This window comes from Lolium perenne, chromosome 5 (assembly GCF_019359855.2).
Source record: "Lolium perenne isolate Kyuss_39 chromosome 5, Kyuss_2.0, whole genome shotgun sequence".
Classification (NCBI taxonomy): Eukaryota; Viridiplantae; Streptophyta; class Magnoliopsida; order Poales; family Poaceae; genus Lolium; species Lolium perenne.
Window position 1 is genome coordinate 63,152,846 of NC_067248.2, and position 6,776 is coordinate 63,159,621.

Here is a 6,776-nt window from a genome sequence, read left to right on the forward strand (position 1 = left end):
CGGAGGGACCAGGGCCAGCCGCAGTCCTGGGAGCCTCCCGGCTCTACAGTGTTGCCCGTCGCTGCTCGCCGGTGGCTTTCTGACCGCAACACATTCTGGCACGCCCGGTGGGACGATCTTCAACATCAACTGCATCGCCATCTACATCTGAGATGGCGGAAGGCACTCCAGTCACGTACGAGGACCTGACCGAGGAGCTCAAGAAGAAGTATGACGAGATCAAAGCAGTCCTCGAAGCCGACCTCATCGGCTCTTTTCACAGAACACGCTCACATGGCATCAGGTGGAAAGGGTTCTCACCTGAAGGCGCGCTCGATGGAGTGGACCTGTCCGCCCCGTCAGAAGAACGCACCAGGTCTCTGCGTCAGGAGATTAACTTCATGGTAGCTCATTCGCTGCACCGCCACTCTAAGAGCCTGGTGAACACTTTGGAGCGTGTCGCTCTTCGCGTGATCCAGGAAATCATGAGGCATCAGTACTCTCCGTCAGGACCAGCTCTGGGGACTCACCAAGGAGAGATGCCACTCCAGTCCCGTCCACCGCTGCCATTCGCGTTGGCAGCACCAGAAGTGTCGAATTCACCGACATACGTCGTCTACAAGATCGGTGGTGACCCTAGTGACTACCAGTTCTTGCATGAGGCGCCTAAGGAGATCCCTCACGGATACACGTGCACATACGTGCGCACTGCGAATCGGGCACTCACGAACCAGCCGCAACAAAGAGGACTTCTGGAACAGCAGGAGGAACTTCGGGAACAGATCTTGAGAAGCAGACGTGGCTAGCTAAGTATGCCACTCCGACAAACCTCCAGAGCTCAGCTCCTGCAGTTGGCTCAGAGCTGGAAAAGCAAGCATGGCTGGCTAAGTATGCCACCCCGGCGAATCTTCAGAGTTCGACGCCTGCAGCCATCACCGCGGATCAGATCAGTACAATCCTGAAAGACCAGTTCGGCATGATGCCGAAAAGGAGGACAATCGGCTATACCAACTCGTACCCCAATGAGTACGAGTTGATCCCGCTACCACCCAAATATCGGCTCCCTGATTTCTCCAAGTCTAATGGATCAGATGGTTCCAGCTCCATCGAGCATGTGAGCCGATATTTGGCACAGCTGGGCACGATCTCAGCATCAGATGAGCTGCGTGTGAGGTTCTTCGCACAGTCCCTCACAGGATCGGCTTTCGGGTGGTACACATCGCTGCCACCAGATTCAATCCGGACTTGGAAGCAGTTGGAAGAGCAGTTCCACATGCAGTATCACTCAGAGGCTTCCGAGGCTAGCATTGCCGATCTAGCACAAGTACGACAGAAGCGCGGAGAAACAGTGTCAGAATATGTCCAGCGCTTCAGGACCGTTAGGAACCGATGCTATTCGGCTCATGTGACTGAAAAAGAAGCAGTCGAGTTGGCGGTGGTGGGTCTCGCATCACCGATCAAGGACGTGGCCTCCCAAGCAGACTACCCTTCACTGGCGCACATGGTGCAGAAGCTGTCAGCATATGAACAGCGCCACCCTGATGTATACCAGGATAAATTCAAGCGTGCGGTGGTCCTGGTTGAGGCAGATGAAGATGAAGGCTCTGCGGGAGATCAAGAGGTAGCAGTGGCTGAATGGACTCGGGGGGCAAGCCCCGTGTCCTGTAAGTGGGTTAAGCCACAAGGTTCTCCAAGAGGGTTTGACTTCGATGTCACCAAGGCTGAGCAAATTTTCGACCTCTTACTTAAGGAGAAGCAGCTAAGGTTACCCGAAGGCCACAAGATCCCCACGGTGCAGGAGCTGAACGGAAAGCCATACTGCAAGTGGCATAACACGTTCACCCATGCCACCAACGACTGCAGGGTGTGGCGTCAGCAGGTCCAAATGGCGATAGAACAAGGGCGTCTAATTTTCAGCCAGTACGCCATGAAGGTCGACACACACCCCTTCCCCGCCGTTAACATGGTAGAGTACACTTACCCTGGAGGGTGCCAGCCAGGATTCTCGTTCAGCATCAACATGGTAGGACCTGGGTGATGTCTACGGGAGCTTCTATTCTTGTAGACAGTGTTGGGCCTCCAAGAGCAGAGGTTTGTAGAACAGCAGCAAGTTTCCCTTAAGTGGATCACCCAAGGTTTATCGATCTCAGGGAGGAAGAGGTCAAAGATATCCCTCTCATGCAACCCTGCAACCACAAAGCAAGAAGTCTCTTGTGTCCCCAACACACCTAATAGGTGCACTAGTTCGGCGAAGAGATAGTGAAATATAGGTGGTATGAATAAGTAGTAGCAACGGCACCAGAAAAGTGCTTTGCCCAGGACAGTAAACAAGCAGTAGTAATGCAGCAGTAGTAACGCAATAAAACAGTAAACAAGCAGCGATAGCAGTATTTAGGAACAAGGCCTAGGGATTACACTTTCACTAGTGGACACTCTCAACATTGATCACATAACAGAATAGATAAATGCATACTCTACACTCTTGTTGGATGATGAACACATTGCGTAGGATTACACGAACCCTCAATGCCGGAGTTAACAAGCTCCACAATAATGCTCATATTTTAGTAACCTTTAGTGTAAGATAGATCAAAAGACTAAACCAAGTACTAGCATAGCATGCACACTGTCACCTTCATGCATATGTAGGAGGAATAGATCACATCAATATTATCATAACAATAGTTAACTTCGCAATCTACAAGAGATCATGATCATAGCATAAACCAAGTACTAACACGGTGCACACACTGTCACCTTTGCACACATGCAGGAGGAATAAAACTACTTTAATAACATTGCTAGAGTAGCACATAGATAAATTGTGATACAAACACATTGCAATCATAAAGAGATATAAATAAGCACCTCACTATGCCATTCAACAGTGAATAAGTATTCTGTGGAATATAGCCTAAGAGACCCACACGGTGCACACACTGTCACCTTTACACACGTGGGACAAGGAGTCTCCGGAGATCACATAAGTAAAACTCACTTGACTAGCATAATGACATCTGGATTACAAGCATCATCATATGAATCTCAATCATGTAAGGCAGCTCATGAGATTATTGTATTGAAGCACATAGGAGAGAGATGAACCACATAGCTACCGGTACAGCCCCGAGCCTCGATGGAGAACTACTCCCTCCTCATGGGAGCAGCAGCGGTGATGAAGATGGTGGTGGAGATGGCAGCGGTGTCGATGGAGAAGCCTTCCGGGGGCACTTCCCCGCTCCGGCAGGGTGCCGGAACAGAGACTCCTGTCCCCCAGATCTTGGCTTCGCGATGGCGGCGGCTCTGGAAGGTTTTCCGTATCGTGGTTCTTCGTATCAGGGTTTTCTCGACGGAGGCTTTATATAGGCGAAGAGGCGGCGCAGGAGGTTCGAAGGGGTGGCCACACCATATGGCGGCGCGGCCAGGGCCTGGGCCGCGCCGGCCTATGGTCTGGGGGCCCAGTGCCCCCCCTCTGGTCCTTCCCGGGTGTTCTGGATGCTTCCGGTGAAAATAGGAACCTGGGTCTTCGTTTCGTCCAATTCCGAGAATATTTCGTTACTAGGATTTCTGAAACCAAAAACAGCAGAAAACAGGAACTGGCACTTCGGCATCTTGTTAATAGGTTAGTTCCAGAAAATGCACGAATATGACATAAAGTGTGCATAAAACATGTAGGTATCATCAATAATATGGCATAGAACATAAGAAATTATCGATACGTCGGAGACGTATCAAGCATCCCCAAGCTTAGTTCTGCTCGTCCCGAGCAGGTAAAACGATAACAAAGATAATTTCTGAAGTGATATGCCATCATAACCTTGATCATACTATTTGTAAACATATGTAGTGAATGCAGCGATCAAAACAATGGTAATGACATGAGTAAACAAGTGAATCATAAAGCAAAGACTATTCATGAATAGTACTTCAAGACAAGTATTAATAAGTCTTGCATAAGAGTTAACTCATAAAGCAATAAATCAAAGTAAAGGTATTGAAGCAACACAAAGGAAGATTAAGTTTCAGCGGTTGCTTTCAACTTGTAACATGTATATCTCATGGATAATTGTCAACATAGAGTAATATAACAAGTACAATATGCAAGTATGTAGGAATCAATGCACAGTTCACACAAGTGTTTGCTTCTTGAGGTGGAGAGAGATAGGTGAACTGACTCGACATAAAAGTAAAGAATGGTCCTTCAAGGAGGAAAGCATCGATTGCTATATTTGTGCTAGAGCTTTTATTTTGAAAACATGAAACAATTTTGTCAACGGTAGTAATAAAGCATATGAGTTATGAAAATTATATCTTACAGGTTGCAAGTCTCATGCATAGTATACTAATAGTGCCCGCACCTTGTCCTAATTAACTTGGACTACCGGATCTTTGCAATGCACATGTTTTGACCAAGTGTCACAATGGGGTACCTCCATGCCGCCTGTACAAAGGTCTAAGGAGAAAGCTCGCATTTTGGATTTCTCGCTTTTGATTATTCTCAACTTAGACATCCATACCGGGACAACATGGACAACAGATAATGGACTCCTCTTTAATGCATAAGCATGTGGCAACAATTATTATTCTCATATGAGATTGAGGATATATGTCCAAACTGAAACTTCCACCATGAATCATGGCTTTAGTTAGCGGCCCAAAGTTCTTCTCTAACAATATGCATGCTCCAACCATGAAGGTGGTAGATCTCTCTTGCTTCAGACAAGACGGACATGCATAGCAACTCACATGATATCCAACAAAGAATAGTTGATGGCGTCCCCAGAAGCATGGTTATCGCACAACAAGCAACTTAATAAGAGATAAAGTGCATAAGTACATATTCAATACCACAATAGTTTTTAAGCTATTTGTCCCATGAGCTATATATTGCAAAGGTGAATGATGGAATTTTAAAGGTAGCACTCAAGCAATTTACTTTGGAATAGCGGATAAATACCATGTAGTAGGTAGGTATGGTGGACACAAATGGCATAGTGGTTGGCTCAAGTATTTGGGATGCATGAGAAGTATTCCCTCTCGATACAAGGTTTAGGCTAGCAAGGTTATTTGAAACAAACACAAGGATGAACGGTACAGCAAAACTCACATAAAAGACATATGGTAAACATTATTTGACTCCATACCGTCTTCCTTGTTGTTCAAAACTCAATACTAGATGTTATCTAGACTCTAGAGAAACCAAATATGCAAACCAAATTAGCAAGCTCTAAGTATTTCTTCATTAATGGGTGCAAAGTATATGATGCAAGAGCTTAAATATGAGCACAACAATTGCCAAGTATCAAATTATCCAAGACATTTTAGAATTACTACATGTAGCATTTTCCAATTCCAACCATATAACAATTTAACGAAGAAGAAACTTCGCCATGAACACTAAAAGATAAAGCGAAGAACACATGTGTTCATATGAACCAGCAGAGCGTGTCTCTCTCCCACACAAGCATTTATTCAAACAAAAAACAAAAACAAAAACACACAAACGCTCCAAGTAAAGTACATAAGATGTGACCGAATAAAAATATAGTTTCAAGAGAAGGAACCTGATAATGTTGTCGATAAAGAAGGGGATGCCTTGGGCATCCCCAAGCTTAGACGCTTGAGTCTTCTTAGAATATGCAGGGGTGAACCACCGGGGCATCCCCAAGGTTAGAGCTTTCACTCTCCTTGATCATAGTATATCATCCTCCTCTCTTGACCCTTGAAAACTTCCTCCACACCAAACTCGAAACAAACTCATTAGAGGGTTAGTGCATAATCAAAAACTCACATGTTCATAGGTGACACAATCATTATTAACACTTCTGGACATTGCTCAAAGCTACTGGAAGGTAATGGAACAAAGAAATCCACCCAACACAGCGAAAGAAGCAATGCGAAATAAAAGGCAGAATCTGTCAAAACAGAACAGTCCGTAAAGACGAATTTTAAAAGGGCACCAGACTTGCTCAAATGAAAATTCCCAAATTGAATGAAAGTTGCGTACATATCTGAGGATCACTCACGTAAATTGACATAATTTTCTGAGTTACCTACAGAGAATTAGACCCAGATTCGTGACAGCAAAGAAATCTGGAACTGCGCAGTAATCCAAATCTAGTATTTACTTTACTATCAAAGACTTTACTTGGCACAACAAAACATAAAACTAAGATAAGGAGAGGTTGCTAAAGTAGTAAACAACTTCCAAGACACAAATATAAAACAAAGTACTGTAGCAAAATAACACATGGGTTATCTCCCAAGAAGTTCTTTTCTTTATAGCCATTAAGATGGGCTCAGCAGTTTTTATGATGCACTCGCAAGAAATAGTATTTGAAGCAAAAAGAGAGCATCAAGAGGCAAATTCAAAACATATTTAAGCCTAACATGCTTCCTATGAAAAGGAATCTTGTAAATAAACAAATTCATGAAGCATGATGCTACAAGCATAGAAAGATAAAACAAGTGTAACTTCAAAAATTTCAGCATATAGAGAGGTGTTTTAGTAACATGAAAATTTCTACCACCATATTTTACTCTCTCATAATAACTTTCAGTAGTGTCATGAGAAAACTCAACAATATAACCATCACATAAAGCTTTCTTATCATGAGTCTCATGCATAAAATTATTACTCTCCACATAAGCATAATCAATTTTATTAGTTGTAGTGGGAGCAAATTCAACAAAGTAGCTATCATTATTATTCTCATCAAGTGTAAGAGGCATAGTATAATCACAACAAAATTTACTCTCCATAGTAGGTGGCACCAAAAGACCACTATCATTATAAT